We start from the raw sequence: 18,637 nt of genomic DNA, 5'->3' as shown, positions 1-18,637 counted from the left end.
ATAGATTTAATATATTCCCAGCCAGAATTTCAATAGTTTGCGGGAAGTGTTTGTTTTTCTAACAAAATACCTATGATAATTTATAAAAGGATAAGGCTTATTTCGGTGTGCAATTTTAGAGGCTCTCATCCATGGTTGGGTGGCACTGCTACTCTGGGCTTGTGGCAGAGCAGCAACAGAGTGCAAAGAATGTAGTAGAGCATTAAGGCAACTTCCACGACCCCCTTCAAGGCATAACCTCCTCCCACTATGCCACACCTATAACGGCTTCCACCACCTCAATTGTGAACCAGTGGACCTGTGTGCCTGCTGGCCTTCTTCCCTCCCTCCTTTTTCCTTACCCCTCCCATCATTCTCCTTCATGTTGTGGTTGTTTCATTTTTTTATATGTTTTTTATTGTAAAAATACTGTACAGAGGGGTTACAGTTACATGAGTAATGAGTACATTTCCTATCCAGCATTGTTACCTCCTCCTTTGTTTTTCCTCTGCCATCCCTTCATTTTGGTTTTCCTAAGACAGATTTTCAGTCTAACCCAGGCTGGTCTCCAGCTTGCAATCCAGGTACCGAGATTGCTGCTGTGTGTCGCCACCACTGGCTGGGACCACATGGGCCTTTCAAGAGCACTCAGCTTTCACACTACAGCAGGAGGTTAGCTGAGAGGGTTGATAACAAATATGGAACGATAGAGTCAAAAACAACTGAAACCACCTGAAAGTAGAAGACAAATTTAGAAGATTTCCACCTGAAGTCCATCTTGAAGCCATGCTACTGATACAGGGCTAGACAACCTTCCTTTAGGAAAGAGGCCATTATACTGCAGTAAGTAAGCAGTTGGTCTTTTCAGAAATTGGATGTCCAAATTAAAGAGGAACGATATTGATTGCATCGTGTGGTGTATAAAAGGCAGTGCAGTGTGTTCCTAGCAGCAGTCTAAATGTAAAACAGATCAAAAGTCTGTCAGCAACAAAATAATGCAAAACTAAGGAATGGCCTTACAGTGCTTATGCAGCATTGAAAAAAAAAAGCACTGAAAAATATGGAAAAATCCATCTACACAAATGTGGATGATTTCTAGTCTGGCACATCCTATTTTTCTAATGTTTCTATACTTTTTTTTGGAGTCATCTGTGATATCCTAATTCACACAAGCGAAGCATTTTCTGACTATCTTGTTCAACCTGCAGCTCATTCTCATTTTCTGTTCTTTGATTTCAAAATCATACTTTGGAATTTTCACTTGTCAGTTTCTTTTATTCACTGACTTTGGTACAGACACGGTTCCTAGAGTGGGGTGGTTAGCTGGAGATTAGAGGCTCAAGGACTTTCCTGCCCCAGCTCACTTGAAAGTGCTATCCTCAGATCTCAGCCTTCTGAGTAGGGAGGATTACAGGCATGAGCCTCTGCTGCCCAGCACATCCTTAATGCCTTTAGTTTTTATGACCTCCCTTTTAAAATCTCACCCTGACTTTCCACCTCTTTCCTGGATGCTCCTTTCTGAAAGTCCTTGAGTCAGCTTGGCATGTCTCAAGCAAAATTTAATTTTCTACTCTTACACATTCTCTTCCTCTGTCTTTTCAAATTAGAACATGTCATTTGATGTTTACCTTTTCCTATTCTGCCAGGAATGTATCATAGGTTTTTTTTGTTTTTTTTTTTTTTTTTAATATAAAATCCACTGAACTTTCCTACTGAACACTCCAACCAGACTTACAGGCCAGCTCTTCAACAGACTCCTCTGAGCTTTATGGGATGTTGTCTGCCCAGAATAGTATATAGTGACAATAGATCTTTTCCTCCCAATAATTGTAAAGATATTTATAAGTCATGACCAGCCTAGCACACGGATACATCTACTGTCACCACACTTGTAAATGGTATGCCTGTGCCTCGATTGATTCACAGGTGACATTAAACCCAAGCAAGATAAGTGAAATGTCTCCTGAGAAATTGGGAATTGGGTATCCATAACAGACATTTGGAATAATGGGAAAATAACCAGGCCTTAAAGTGCTTTATGTCAGCACTGGATAAGAAAATGTAGGCTGGGTGTTTGGCTTGTGTCAAGCCCTAAATTCAATTTCTAATATATCCCCATTTTCCCCCATCCTACCCCCCCCCAAAAAAAAAAGGAAAAGAAAGGAGAAAGCCACATAGCCAGGTGTGGTGAATTAGGGCAACAGAGATCAGCCTGTGCTGCTACAGTGTAGAGGGGAAGAGGCTAAGAGTTTTAACACATTCTTTTTTTCTTTGTTTGCTTTTGACAGTACAAGGGCATGAACGCAGAGCCTTGGACTTGCTAGGCAGGCAATACTACTTCATATAGGGCCCCAGGCCCTATATGTTCTAATTTCTAATATTTAAATGTTCATATCCCTTAAATAATTTTTCCTTTTAAATACCTCAAAATATATTCCATCACAATGGATACTTGTTAATGATTTGGGCATTTCTTGAGCACAATGTAGCGTGCAATACTCTGAGTACTTGATATTCCTGATCATATTTGATCCCTATATTAAACAAGGAGCAGTTCATCATCTTCCTTTTGCTGAGGTTCATAGGTGTTATTAATAGATTAAGTTTTTGCTGGTACAAGAGTTTGGCTTTCCATGTGCTCAGGTCCCACCTCTGCCATTCTGGATTGGTGCCTCGCCATTTGTATTTCTAAAATGTTCCAGGAACACTTTAGTTGGTAACTGGAACTGAAAAACATTTCATTTTCAAGAATTAAACAATCTCTTACAAGTAACCAACTCATTCCTCCACTCACCCACCTCCACAAATCTCAGAATTTTGAGGTACAGAGGGGTTACATAACTAACGTAATCTGTACAGTTCTTTTTTTTGGAGGGTGGCGGATCCGGTCATGGGGCCTAAACTCTGGGCCTGGGCGCTGTCCCTCAGCTCTTCAGCTCAAGGCTAGCGCTCTACCACTTGAGCCACAGCGCCACTTCCGGCGCTGAGGAATTGAACCCAGGGCCTCATGCATGCAAGGCAAGCGCTCCACCACTGAGCCACCTTCCCAGCCCATTATGTACAGTTCTTATCAAACTTGTTACCCCTTCCCTCACTTTTCTCCCACTTTCCCTTCCTCCCTAATCCCCCCCCCAAGTTGTACAAATTATTTCCAATATATTGTCTTGTGGATATCGCTGTTACATTGGTTCCCCCCATGTCCTTTGTCTCACAATTCTTTTGTTCCCCTTCCCTTCCCTAATTCTGATAAACGTATATATAATACCAGGGTACCAAAATCAAATACAGTGACAGTAGGGGAAATCTCAGATTTGTATAGTACAATTTGATTTGTGTGTGTGTGTGCGCTGGCTCTGGGACTTGAACTCAGGTCCTGGGCACTGTCCCTGAGCCTTTTGGTCACAGCTAGTAACTACCACTTAAGCCAGAGCTCCACTTTTGACTTTTTGGTGGTTAATTGGAAGGACTTTCCTACGTAGGTTGGCTTTGAACCATGATCCTGAGATCTCAGCTTCCTTAGTAGCTAGGTTTACAGGCATGAATCACTAGTGCTCGGCTTACAATTTGATTTAAAAATATTGTTATTTTGAATCAGCCCTTTGCCACTGGATGAGCATGATGAGAAAATACTACCCATTTTTAGTTCCCAAACTGAACACTAGATGGCAAACAGCACATAGAGAATCATGTTAAGTATGCTTATTTCCAAACATTTTACTTTTTCTTCAATAAACTTTTTAGTCAATATTTGAATTTAATAATCTAGTATAGATAATAATAGAATATTAAAAGCAGGGGTTGTTGAGTATGTAACTCAGAGTTAGAGCATTTGTTTAGAATGTACAAGGACGTAGGTTTGGTCCACTACAAAAAAATTAAAACCAAGGAGTGCCAAGCCCAGGGGCATATGTCTGTAGTTCCAGGAGGTTGAGACCAGAGGATTATAAGTAAGAGGCCAGCCTGGCTAAATAGTGAGATCTTGTTTCAAAAACCAAACCAAAACACACACACACACACACACACACACACACACACACACACACACACACACATACACACACACACACACACACACACACAGAATTCATCATAGACTGTATTGTGGATTAACTCATAAGCAGAGCCATAGGTGCCCAGAATGTGTATCTAACAGATTTTAGCTGCCTTCCAGCTTCTGCTTCTTAAAGTGGTTCACTAATCATAGAACATAGAAAATTGAGAATATTTTTCCACTGATACATTTCAGTACTTCTGCAAAAAATGGACCCACTACTAAAAACATATGCAAATACCCTACACACACTACTGTTTGCCCACCTTTTCTCTAGAAAGAGTGAACCGTGGAGTCAGTGTGGTCTGTGAGGAGAGATCCAAGGGAGGGACATACTGCTTGTTATACATGGAGCAATACTAGGGAAACATTATATTGACTTGGCCACTGCTGGCAAGGGGCCTCACATCTGGACCTCTGAGGGCGACTGTTGAAGGCACCTGAACTAGCAGAGCTCAAGGCTGGCAGGATTGTAGTACCTAAAGAGCTGCTTGGGATTTTCCAAGCAGCAAGGAGGTCTCCAAATCCCTCCTTTCCCCTCCCCTCCTCTCTTCTCCTCTCCCTTTCTCTTATATACCTCTGCTCTATGGAAGCATGACTAGGAATTCCTTGAGAACAGTTCTTCCTCTCTCATCTGGCCAGGGTTAGGCAGACAGCAAATCTTCTGTAAATCTTGGTAAGTGAGTGACTGAGTTCTTAATATAATTCATAAAACCTCTCAAGCCACTTATACCAGGATTTGAGAGCAAGAACTTTGTGATTGCCTACAAATAAATTGTCTAGAACCATTTCACATCATCCTGCAAAAGGATAAGACCACCTAGGACTGACTTAAGAAAAATCAAAAGAAAAAATAAGTGATGCAAAAATACAATAAAATCCAAGTTTCTTCTGCTATTGAATTGAATGGAGCTACATGATAGAATAATGTTCATGTCTACTGAGAACTTTCCTGTACTGAGAACTTGGGATGATTTTGGCTGAAAACAGTCTCATCTTCCTAGACAACAGTTTGCATCCATCCCAGCTCCAAGGCATCATCCTTCCACCCTAATTCAAGACTAGGGGAGGAATCCATTTTAAAGGATAAGATTAACTAGATAACATTCCTCCAAAACCAAAGTCTAAAGAAGCCTGCTGGTCTGTTTACTAAGAAGTTTGCTAAAAGGTTCTTAATTTTCTGCTTGGTAGATAGTTCTTCTAACTGAAGCCAAACTGATGAAACTTGAGTTTCTGGGAAATATGGATTTTGCCCTTGTCTCTGTTTTCACCAAATCTCAACATAATACATTCCAAATAGCTTTAAATAGTTTTTAAACTGCTGGGTGCCCGTGGTTCACACCTGTAATCCTAGCTACTCAGGAGGCTGAGATCTAAGGATCACAGTTCAAAGCCAGCTGGGGCAGTAAAGTCTGTGAAACTCTTATCCCCAATTAAACACCAGAAAACCAGAAGTGGTTCCATGGTTCAAGTGGTAGAGTGCTCACCTTGAGCTGAAGAGCTCAGGGACAACACCACAGTTAAAACACCATGACTGACAAAAAAATAAATTATTATTATAAAGGCATGTACAGATACATAAGTTAGGTAAAGAGTACATTTATTTTTAGGTAATAGGTTTTATAATCTGGAAGGTTACTATAAGTGATAGAATGTGGAGCTCTGAAACTTGAATTTCTGTAAGAGATTTTTCTATCTTACAAACTCTTGCTTCTTGGAAAGCCCTCTTTGATTTTAATATTAAAAATAATGATCATTGGCAAGGCACAATGCTATGTATGGTAATGCCAGTTACACAGGAGACTTGAGGCCAAAGGATCACAAATCTGAGGACAGCCTAGACAAAGTAAATGAAAGCCGCATAAAACATAAGACTGGGGCTGTAGTTCAGTGATTGAGCACTTGCCTAATTAAAATTTGAAAGGTCCAATGTCCAATATTGCAGAGAACAAGGCAAATCAACCAAACAACACCCTCCAAAATAGCAGTCATATTCTGATCCCGAGTGCTTTCTTTGCTTTTGTCTCAGAGATCCGTAGGAACTTGCTCAATGGTAAACTCTACATTCTCACCTTAGATTTACAGTTTGAGATTCTATAGTTGGGCCTAGTGACTAATTTTATTAGCTCTTCCACTAATTCAGATTGGAAATCCTTTTCATAGATGGAAATTATGGAAGTGAGTGGGCTTCTAGTCTGATTCAGTCAGAAGTAAACGGGAAAATCTGTGGTGACTAGCAGGGATCTGTAGGCATTAGGCTTTGCCACTCTTCCAGCTCCTGTCTTTTTTCTTGTTTGATTTTGTATCTTCTTGGACACCTCCCCACTACATCTAATTTAAATTCTTGTCACATATCCACACAGATTATCTTAGTCCTTTTTATAACATGGCAAGATGCAGGTAGATAATGAGACGAATATGTGAGTAATTGTTGCCCTCAGCTTCTGTAGACAAAAAGTATTGGCAATTGGTGCAGAGTGAAAACCTGTGTGGCTGACTCTGTGTGTGTGTGTGTGTGTGTGTGTGTGTGTGTGTGTGTTTATGTGAACAATGAGATTTTTAGGATTAAGATGGTGAATGTGATTAGAGAGCTATTCTCATTTATTGGAGAGAAACTATTTTTCTATCTAAAAGCAATTTTACTTTTATATTTCCCTTCATTACCCTCAGATCCCTATGGCAGCTGAAAGATTCCTTAGAAAACAGCTATGTTTGGCTCTTTTGTACTCTTTCTCCATTTATTCCTGTCTTGTCCATTGCTTGCAGGCTAATATCCACAACAGCATAGGGGCTATAGATTGTGATTGTTGGTAATAAACAAGGCCCTAGATTTTTCTGATACATTCCCAAAGGCGCAATTTCCTTTCTGCCCTTTCTGCCCTTCTGTGGGTACTATGTCTGCCCTGCCTGTGAGAGCAGGGTTAATTAAACCTGCAGACATACTGCTGTCCTGTGTTGCTGGAAAAACCAGGTTTCCCCACCTTGTTTTCCTCTTCCTAGTCATTCTCAGAGTACCTTTCAGTGAGACGACCTTGGCAAATCTCAGTAAGACCTCAAGAAGCTATAAGGAGTTGCAGCTCAAGGCAACTCTTCCTGTTAGGAACCAGATCTGAGGCTCAGTGGTGTCACTAAGTTGTCTGGGTTTTCTCTTTTAGGGTAGTTGCTTGTCACACGTGTCTACCTGACCTGAAACCTAAGTCATGTCTAGTCTTATAATAATTAACTAGCAATGGGCCATTTTAGTCCACCAAGGAGTCCCAGAGCCTGATAAATAATCATTACATTGGAGCTGGACATACTTTTTACCATCTGTAATTCCAGCTTCTCAAGAGGAAGAAGCAAGAAGATTATGAGTTCAAGCCAGCCTGGACAAAGTTATGGACCTGATATCAAAAACAAACAAATCACAATATAGATGGAGGTATGGCTCAAATAGTCAAGTATATGCCTAGCATATGTGAAGCCCTGAGTTCAGTTCCCAGTACTACAACCAAACAAACAATACCTACGCTGGAACATTGAAACCTGGACATGTTAGTTCCTATAATACTAAATATCCTACAGTGGAGTAATACACACTTGTAATCTCAGCTTCCTAGGAAACAGAGGCAGAAGGCTCTCAAGCTTTGTTTCCAGGCAGGCCTGGGCTACATAATGAGACACGGCCAAAAATGAACGGCTTCCATCTGGGAGTGGGATAATGGGGAGGAGGTATCTGTGCACTGTTGCTTCTGATGATAGGGTTAACAGTATGGAAACTTTACACACTAAACTTGCTTAAGTGTGTCTCCGTCCACTTGAAAATGAAAATAGCGATGAAGAAATTAGAATCTTGACCTCTCTAGATAATTATCAGTGATGACAATTATGATTTGTGGAGGAAAAACAATCTGGATACTAGAAAGTACTGTGCAGAGGCCCACAGTTGGCCTAAAGGAAGAGACAGGAGGATCAAGGTTTAAGATCAGCCCCAAGGAAAGTTAGCAAAACCCTATCTGATAAACTAAAAGCAAAAGGACTGGGATAAGGGTCAAGTAATTGAACACTTACCTAGCAAATCAGGAGACTGAGTTCTATCCCCTGTACAAAACCAACCAACCAAACAAAATGTGCATAAAACCAACCAGCAAACTTATTTTACAGAACTCTTCAAATATAAAAGACTTAAGAAGCAGGAAGTATTTGTATAAAATGAATTACCTGAATAATTCAGGTAATTATTCAGGTATTAGAAATAATTGAAAAACATGAAAGTTCAAATAGATTAAAAAAAACCCTGCTTAAATTATTGCTGCAAAAGTCTATCAGTTCAGTAATGAGCAACAAACATATTTTTTCTATGACCAGATAAAACTTCTCAAAAAGCTAGATCAAATAGAGCAGCTGGCCATCCAATGATTTCCTCCTAGAAAGAGTTGTAGGAAACCATTCAACCATTTCCCCCATTTTGAAAGGAGGAATTGTGTTTACAGCAAAGAAACTTTGCTAAGACATTAATATTCTTTTGAGTATCAGTGTCTATAGGGCTTTAAATCTTTTGGCTTTTACCCACTCCTAATTCTTCTACCTTTGTGAATGGGTCATTCCAGTATTAAATAGTTGACTTGTTCTTATCAAAAATATTGCCTATGGTGCTATTTTCTCTCTCTCTCTCTCTCTCTCTCTCTCTCTCTCTCTCTCTCTCTCTCTCTCTCTCTCTCTCTCTCTCTCTCTCTCTCCACACACACACACATATATACCTACATCCCTTGAGCTATTTTATATAAATATTATTTATTTAAACATAGTCTTGCTTAGGTTATTATGCTGAGTTCTAGTCCCTATTGCTGACTCTCTGAGCTTTATCCAATTATATCATACACCATAGCTGTCTCAAACCTATTAAGCTTAATACATCATTTTCATTACCACCAGAACCCTCATTCTCTGCCTCTCTAAAAAAAAGCTTTCTCTTCCTAATATAATATTTTATGATGTTAAGCAACTGTTAAGCAACTCAGATCAAAACCCAAGAATAACTGGGCTTGGATGTTAATACTTGTAGAATAAAGACTGAGCATCTAAAGTTTGAATTCAAGTCTTATGGGAGTGAACAAATGGCACTATATAAAAATGTACTGCATAAAGGGTGTTAAGATGGTATAGTGCTCAGCTAACAAGCAGAAAGACCTGGGTTCAATCCCCAGCAACAAAGTAAGTAAAAGTGTAAAGGCTGCTAAGTACTATTTTTTTAACTACTTAATGAAATTGAATTAAGTCCGGAAGAAGGCTATGTTTGTTTGAATATTATTGAAAAACTTCTCCTAACCAGTTTTCAATTAAGAATTAATTACATTTGGCAGTCGTTGTTGTTTTAAACAGTACTGGAGTTTGAACTTGGACTGTTGCCTTTGCTAGGCAGACATTCTACCACGTGAGCCACACATCCAGCAGTAGCACAAATCCCAGAATTTTCAAAGCAGTTCTTACGTTAGAGCAAACAAAAAAAAAACCCAAAGTACAGAAAAAAGGGCAAATAAGTTTAATAGCAAAAAGGGAAAGGCCACCGGATGGCCACATCCCTTCCTTCTCATTAATATCCCCAAGCCCCAGAACCTTTCCACCCTCCTAAGTTCGAATAGAGTCCCAGCTGGTTTGGTCAAAAACTGATTTTAGGAAACATCCCTCAAAGATGTTGATTACTCTTGAAAAAGAGATAATAAAACTCAGCCCCTTTTTCATTTAAGAAAACGACAAAACAAAATGAACTAAGCAACTCAATGGCAGCGATGGGAGGGAGGGAACAAGTGGAAAAGAGGGAACAGCTGATGCTATGCAAAACAAAAGAAATGTACATACCACCCAATATGGAAGAAATAGCTATCACAGAGCTCATAGAACTCATAAATGTTATAGACTATGATAGACAATTTGTCCTATGAAGGTCAGAATGTGTTTGTGACTTTAACTAAGCTTCACTATCCCACAATACTGTGGAATTTGGGAAATTATGTAACCACTTGATGACAATAAAAAATTTGAAACAAAAAAGTATTTTTGTCCAGAAAAAAAATAGAAAATGACAAAACATAAAAAAAAACCTGGTAAGAAAAAACTAAAATATTCTTATAGCTGCCTGGAGAGCAGATTTTAATCTCACAGTCTGAACAGATGACCTCAGATCCACAAGGCCCATTTGGACTAAAACCAAATGGAATCTGTTACTCAGTCCCTCTCCAGCTCGTCTTGTGGCTTTTCTTGCACCTTTCAGGAGACATTGAGTGGCTCCTATGTCTGTGACTATGGTGACAACCAGGGGATTTGGAGCAGGATCTGTGTGTGGAACCTGGGGACCTGCTTGGGTGCTGTCTTGGACTCTTGTTCCCATGCCTTTCTTGGTGGGGGCGGGGTTTCTTCTTTGGTGTGACTGATTCTAATTTCTGGATGACGCCACAAAGCTTGTCCAGGCCTGGCAGCGATCAGGTGGTGGCACTCTTTCCAGTTTCTTCTTCTTCCTCCTTTTCACTGGACTCCACACCATCCATGTCTTCTAGAAAACTCACTCGAGGTTCCCGTGGCTCAGCCTCCTCTAGCACACAGCGTTTCTGTAGTTGAGCAAGAATGATCTCACAGACTCACCTACTGGGCACTAGTTCATCAATGAACTCATCCACACGCATCAGTGAACACTCTCCATTTCAGTTCTGGCTCTGGATTTTTTGATAGCCGTTGTACAAAGGCTTCAGATACTTGTAGCAATCAATTACAGTACCCATCAGCCTCATGTCAAGTGCCCCCAACATGGATGTACTTGAAATCTGTATTTTTAATAAATTCAGCAAGGACAACCCTCTCAGGTTGAATTTGAAGCATCTGTAAGCCCAAAGCACTCTTCTTTCCAGTACTGATGCTTGTGAATTTGCATCCCAATGATCTTCTCTTCCAGATATTGAGGATTGATGTCAAGCATGCTATGTGCATCCTTCATCCTTCATTTTCTGAACTATGGTTTTATCCAAGTGTAGATGACAATCCTCTCATGATAGTCAGTAAACTCTACTTGTTTATTTTTTAAACTATATCAATAACCAGTGTATGTCTAAGTTAAGCAGAAAAGGTCAGATAAGTTGATGTTAGGGAAATGAACCCCAAGATAAGTATTCAAATTATTTTCTTTAATGCAATTGTTTCTAACATATTTATAAGATGATTTCTTTGTTGCTTTGTATGGTCCTCCCCCACGGTATAATCCCTGCTTTCACTGTATTTGATGATGGTATAATTAGTGGAGGGGAAGGGAAAAAACAAATCGTTTAAATAGGGATACAGGTGGACCCATTGCAACAATGAGATGTACAAGTCGTTATGTCGAAAAAGGAACTTTACAACTTTGGTGGGGGGAGAGGATTGGGTGGGGGGGTGGGGAGGTGGGAAGGGATGGGAAGGGGAAACAAAGGAGGAAGCAACAGTGCTTGGTAAGAAATGTACTCGATATCTTGCCCATGTAATTGTAACCCCTCTGTACAGTATTTTCACAAAAAAAAGTAATCTCATGTGACTCTTATGATGACTAGATGGGTTAGTATATGAAGCAAGCCTGGATATAATAAATGTTGGATAAAAAATAAAAAATCTATAGCAGTTATCCTGAAATAACCTCTTTTGAGCTTTCCTTTTATGGCTTGTGTAAGAGAAATACACACTGGCATTTCCCTTTAAGAATAATAAACAGCCGGGCGCTGGTGGCTCAAGCCTGTAATCCTAGCTACTCAGGAGGCTGAGATCTGAGGATCGCGGTTCAAAGCCAGCCCAGGCAGGAAAGACCATGAGACTCTTATCTCCAATAAACCACCAGAAAACCGGAAGTGGCGCTGTAGCTCAAGTGGTAGAGCGCTCGCCTTGAGCTGAAGAGCTGAGGGACAGCGCCCAGGCCCAGAGTTCAAGCCCCACGACCGACAAAAAAAAAAAAAAAGAATAATAAACAAACAAAAAAACTAAGACAAGTTGAGAGATGCCCAGTAGAACCTACTCTGCATCTAGTAATTTTTCTTGCGTATTCTGTCCCAACAAAGGCAAACGATCCTGCCTTATTACCTGGTAATTACCTGGGCAGTGCTGCAGCCTAAGCAAGCACTTACCCAGCCAGAAGTACTTCACATGATAAGATTATTCTTTGAATATTTACTATTCTACAACTGGCAACATAGGTTAGAACACCCTTAATCGCTTTCAAGCACACACAGAAAGGTTAATAGATGTGGGCAATGGTGCTCCCATTCCTAAATCACTTGGTGGATGGCAAATAGTGGTATTGGGCAGATAATGACTAAGGAAATAAGTATTGTAAAGCAGATGGAAGAACTCTGGAAAATAACTGACCCTCCCAAGTATCAGTATTAGACTCTGCCCCTTGCACAATCTGTAACACAAAGGGTTGCCAGCCTTAATACCCTCAAATAATCAATAACCCTCTAAGGTGAGTCCTTGAAACACAATGAAGGCCACTATGACTCTCCCCTGTTTCCTCTGGTGGTGAAACTTAGGAAAGATGGAAAATGAGACTTTGTTCAAAGGCGTAGAGTCTCAATAAGATTTTGTTTTGGACTAATTGTAGAATTAAGCTACTCTTAAGTCTAAGAGGGGCTTGAACTCTGGGCCTGGGCGCTGTCCCTCAGCTCCTCAGCTCAAGGCTAGCGCTCTACCACTTGAGCCACAGCACCATTTCAGGTTTTCTGAGTGGTTTATTGGAGATAAGAGTTATCATGGCCTTTCCTGCCTGGGCTGGCTTTGAATCGAGATCCTCAGATCTCAGCCTCCTGAGTAGCTAGGATTACAGGCATGAGCCACCGGCACCCGGTTTAAGCTACCCTTTAAGAAGAAGAACCTACAGTTTTAAACTAATTCCTTGAGCCAACAATTCTGGTCTTCCTTCCTCTACAGCCACCTGTGGAGGCTGTAGAGTACACTGATGAGGGGGACTTTGGCATCAAATAGTCCTGAGTTCAATTCTCCACTCATGTGTTTTATTTTTGACCCAGTCATTTGGTAAAGTGTATCGGGAAAGACAGCAATAGAAGGCTTTGACTATTGAGGTTGCAGAAAAGAACAAGATGACCCATCCCTGGTCTCATGAAGAAAGTATTTGAATTGGAGGACAACACAGATAGCTGGGGCAGGGGAAGGGTAGATGTGGGAGAGGTATAATGACAAAAATCAAAACAGGCCTCCAAGGTACCAAGTTACTGGAGAACAGCAATTGGGCAGTTGGCAAGCTCTGAGACAGTCTCATCTCTCACTGTCTTCACCCATATAAAGTTGTTGGGATGATTCAGAGAAATAATAATTACAATGGTTAATGCTTATAAGCCCGACTACTTTGAAGGAGGAGATAGGAGGATCATGGTCTGAGGGTGGCTCAGGAAAAAAGCATAAAATCTTTTCTGAAAAATAAAAGCAAAAGGGCTGAAGATCTGGTTGAAGTGGTAGAGTGTCTGCCCAGCAAGCACAAGGCCCAGAGTTCAAACCTCAGTACTGAAAAGAAAACATTAATATTAATTGTGAATCTCTAAGCACACAGTCTGGCTGGTAGAAAACACCTCATGATGGATTATCTGGCACTATTTCAAGTGTCTTCATGGCAGGATTTTAAATTATTTTGTTTAATCATTGTTGTGTCATTGATACCTCCAGCCATATCTGACATATGATAGAGTTTAAATATTTGTTGGCTGAAAGGCTTCAATGGCAAAAAAAATCAGCACAGGAAAAAATACAGTAGTGAAGAAAATTACAAAGAAAAATCAGAATGGTAGAATTTTAGTAAATTAAATATAACTGAGTATAACATTTCAGGAGGGACATCTCTCCCCTTCTTAGAAATTGAAAGCATAATTAATTCTGAGGGAATCATATCATTTCTTTTCTCTTTGTCCACTAGAGGGAGTATATACTCAACATTCAGCCCTTCACAAGCTCATCTGACTCTAAGCCCCTTAAACTAAGTGTGTATGTGCTCATACATGTGGCTTCGAAACAAGGTCTTGCTATGTATCTCAAGCCTGTCGTTAAACTTTTGATCCTCCTACTTCAGCCTCTCTAGTGCTGATATTATAGGCATATACCATGATGCCTAGTCCTATCTTCTATAGTTTGATTTAAATGCTTGGTTTTAAAAAAGTGACCACAACCTCCCATATACCCACATACAAGGGCATAAGCCTTTGTATGTGATCAAGATAACTAAAATATAGTTTACAAAGGACTGACACTCCATCAAGCAAACCTTTGGGACAATTAAGAGGTTAATAAAAGGAGCGGGGTACTGGTGGCTCATACCTGTAATACTAGTAACCCAGGATGCTAAGATCTGAGGGTTGCAGTTCAAAGCAAGCTTGGGCAGGAAATTCCATGAGATTTTTTTCCCCATTTGTGCACTAATTTATTTGTTCATTAAAATGACTTCAAGTCATCTCTAGTTTATTTTTTATTTATGTATTTATGTATTTTAAAATAAGTTTTTATTGTGAAAATACTGTACAGAGGGGTTACAGTTACATGAGCAAGGTAATGAGTACATTTCTTATCCAGCATTGTTGCCTCCTCCTTTGTTTTTCTCCTACATCCCTTCCCTCCCACTTCCACAACTACACTCCCCTCCTCCCCGCCCAAATTGTAAAGTTTGTTTTTCAACATAGTGTCTTCTACATTCCATGAGATTCTTATCTCCAATAAACTACCAAAAAAAAAAAACTCTGAAAGTGGAGCTGTGGCTCTTTTTCACTTGTACTCTTTTGCTCAATCTTAAGCAAAACAGGCTGGGGGACAGACAGTGCCCAGGCCCTAAGTTCAGGCTCCAGGACCTGCATATGTATGCATTGCCCCCCCCCACATGAACATACACATAAGCTTAATCAAATGAATATCAGGAAACTAAAGCAAGTTTGAATGGAGAGGAATAGATTAATGAAAAAAGAACAGTGGATGAATACAGTCATAATATTTAATGTATATAATATGAAAAAAAGGGAAACGATGTGACTATGGGGGAGGGGTAGGTGAGTGGAGAATGATGGAAGGGCTGACTGATCAAGGTGCACTGGACATATAAATGGACTTATTAAATTGTCATCTCCCCTTGTACAACAAGTTGGAGGCAAAAAATAAAACAAATAGGTAGCAGGCAAAAGAAATTATCAAAATGTGTATCTGATAGCCTTTCAAATTTGTAAGAGAAAAATGAAAAAGCAATTAACTTTTTACTGAGAGAAAATGTCAAAATCTGTCACACATATTTCTGTTTAATCTTTTGCCACTCAAATTAGAATGTTCTAAAATTGGCTATGGTGATATTATTACTTAATTGTTTTAAAAATGCCAGTTTGCCAATGTTCATTTCTAGCATTTTTTTGCATATTTGATTCAGTTTGAGAATCATAATATTTTGTTCCACATTAAAAATGTCTGCTTTCTGCCTTGTCTTCTGAGGCCAAGGCTATAAACAGGCCCTGGTAGTGGCCTGGAGGGAGCGTTCGTGAGGTGATGAGACATGGCGTCTGTAGCGCACTAATCCTCTCAGAGCCTGGAGAAGCTGACAGGCTGCATTTGTCAGGGTAAGTGCTGCCACCACATAATATGCAGATTCAAATGCCAGGTCCTTCCACAAGCAACTTCCCTCCCATGTGGCTTCCTGGAACTCTCAGGTATGACACACTATTGTGCAAGTACAGATTATTTGATCATAATTAGTACAAGTTTAGAAATGCCTTTTAACTTGATTACATAGACATAATGTGTGGGATTTTTCTTTTTTTGAGGTTGTATAGAAATCAGAAGCTCAGCAAATGTGAACTGGAATCTTTCTGTGGTTCAAATAGTGAATTTAAGGTAGTAACCGTGTTTCAAGCAGTTAGCTACACCCTGAAGGACTAACTCAGAAAAACCACTGAACGCAGGTGCTTTTCTCAGGGCATGGGATGGCTGCTCACAGAGAAAAGAGAAGGTCAAAAGTCTTCGAAATTATAGTTTGTAGCTTGGTATGGTGGTACATGCCTATAATTTCAGCACTCAGAAGCTGAGGTAGAAGAATTCTAAGTTCCAGGCCAGTCTGGGCTCCATAAAATGAGATTCTGTCTCAAAATAAAGAAAGAAAACAAACAACACCCTCCCAAAGCCCTCCTGCATTTTCCAGGGAACAAGACATTCTGTTCCTAGTAATCGAGGAACCAAAGGAACCAGGTCTTCCAGGAACACCAACAGCCTGGGAAGCAAAATGGGGCAGACAGCAGGTGAAGGACACGTGAGTATGCCAGCCGCACTGCAGAGAAGGTGACCTCACCACAGCTGGCCTTTGAGGGGAAGCCAGGAGCCAAATGCGCAGGTCCAAAAGTACACGGGAAAGGGCTGGCCTCATCCAAAGATGCAGTAAGCCTGAGTCTCAGGAAAGGAAAAGGCCAAGCTGCGTAGACAGCCTGAAGCAGAAAGAAGCTTCCATAAGGGATCTGGAGGAAGGATGGTGAACTCTGAATCTAAACCCTCTTTGCCTGTGTACAAACACTTGCAGATGTTGGCAACTCTCTGCATGATACGGACAGGGTGGCTCTAAAGCCTTGGTGAAGAGAGGCATGGAAAAAAATGGCTGGACCACCCAGGGTCCCTGTCTCCATTTTTTTTTTTTTTTGGTGGGTCATGGAGCTTGAACTCTGGGGCCTGGGTGCTATCCTTGAGCTGAAGAGCTCAAGGTGAGCACTCTACCATTTGAGCCACAGTGCCACTTCTGGTTTTCTGGTGATTAATTGGAGATAAGAGTCTTACTGACTTTCCTGCCTGGGCTGGCTTTGAAACATGGTCCTCAGATCTCAGCCTCCTGAGTAGCTAGGATTACAGGCATGAGCCACCAGCGCCCAGCTTCAAAATTTAATTTTTTTTAAATGATGTACTTGTCTAGCATAAGGAATGTCCTGGATTCTATTTCTAGTATAAACAAAAAAAAAGAGGAAGAGAAAGAATGAGGAGGAGAAGGAAAACTAGAAAAGAAAAGAAAAGAGTAAAGAAAGAAGGAATCATTAAAAATGAGCAAGTTGAGCACAAACTGAAGTGCTTTACTTGGAAAGAGCACTATTATAGTACCATTGTATCACATAACAAACTGACCTGGCCTTCATAATGACCATATTTACTTTACATGAGGAGCATGTTTTTGTGGGGGGTTTTGTTGCTGTTGTTTTTCTGGTGCTGCTTTTAGCCAACCTTTGTGGGCACCATAGCAGTCCCATCCACCATATTGGTTCAAATTTTCCCTAAATCCTGTGTGTGTGTGTGGGGGGGGGGGGGGGGATTTGAACTCAGAATCTGGATTCTGTGTCTGAGCCTTTTTGCCAAAGGCTAGCACTCTACCTCTTGAGCCACAGGTTTACTTGGAGCATTTTTGGTCGTTAATTGGAAAGAAGAGTCTCATGGACTTTTCTGCATGGGCTAGCTTTCACATAATCCTCAGATTTCAGCCTCTTGAATAGCTAGGATTCTAGGCATGAGCCATCAGTGCCCAGCTATAGATAATCATATTTGCATAAGATCATAATCTGTATTCATTTCCTACGGCTGTTGGAGCAAATTATTACAAACTAGTGACTTACATACAGATATTTTTCTCTCACATTGTTCCCGAAGCCAGAAATCTAAATTTGATTACTGCTGGATTTAAATGAAACAACTAATAAGGAAGTGCTCTCTGGTAGGTCTAGGGGAAAATCCATCCCTTACCTGTTATTGCTTCCACTCACTTCTGCCAGTATTCCTGGCTTTGGTCATTATCACTCCAATCTCTGACTCTATCCTTACACAGTCTCTGTTCTGTAGGGTAAACATCATTCTCCTTCTAACTCTTTTCTTTCTTTCACTAGTGGGGTTTGAACCACTTGAGTCATTTCCTAGACCTTTCACTTTTTCAGTTTGTTTTTCGAATTGGACATTCCTTGCTGACCTTAAATCTCAATCCTTCTACCTCTGCCTCCCAGGTAGCTGAGATTATAAGTGTGCGCCAACATGTTTGTTTTCCCTCTGGCTTCGTCTTATAAGGAGGCTTGTGATGGCCTTTAGAAACTCATTTAAATAATCCTAGCGAGTTTCCTAATCTGAAGATTCTGAATTAGTGGATTAATTAATTGAGAAACAGGGTCTCAGTACATAGCTCTGACTGACCTTAAACTCAAGATCCTGCTGTCTCTGCCTCCAGCATGCTGGCATCAGAGTTATACATGACCGTGTCAAACAAGAACTTAATCACATCCGCAGACCTTTTTTCTCTGAAGTGTGTGTGTGTGTGTGTGTGTGTGTGTGTGTGTGTGTGTGTGTGTGTGTGTGTGTCCGCGCATGCGCACATTCACACACTTGCAGATGTGCAGATGTATGTGTTGAGGAGTATTGAGGAGTATCTTATGCCATTTAGTGAATGTATAGTTGACTAAATTCTTGAAGGAGACGTACTTTGTAGAAATGAAGAATAACAATACTTAGCAATCATACTGTGTGGAGACTTCTGGCCACATGTGTGTTTCAGTCTACCACCTCAAGCCTGTGGGCCTGTCACTCATGTCTCTCGCTCTGTGTGGCCATCACCTGTTTGGTGATCCT

General features: G+C 40.5%; 1 pseudogene; it reads right to left on the bottom strand.

Moving 5' to 3' along the window:
• Nucleotides 1-10,188: 10,188 nt before the first annotated feature.
• LOC138806273 (pre-mRNA-splicing factor 38A pseudogene) lies at nucleotides 10,189-10,997 on the bottom strand (annotated as a pseudogene).
• Nucleotides 10,998-18,637: the final 7,640 nt, after the last annotated feature.

Source organism: Dipodomys merriami, unplaced genomic scaffold, assembly GCF_024711535.1.
Source record: "Dipodomys merriami isolate MVZ:Mamm:240054 unplaced genomic scaffold, mDipMer1.0.p SCAF_4, whole genome shotgun sequence".
Taxonomy (NCBI): domain Eukaryota; kingdom Metazoa; phylum Chordata; class Mammalia; order Rodentia; family Heteromyidae; genus Dipodomys; species Dipodomys merriami.
The sequence above is the reverse complement of the archived record's forward strand: the minus strand, read 5'-3'. Positions and strand labels throughout refer to the sequence as shown.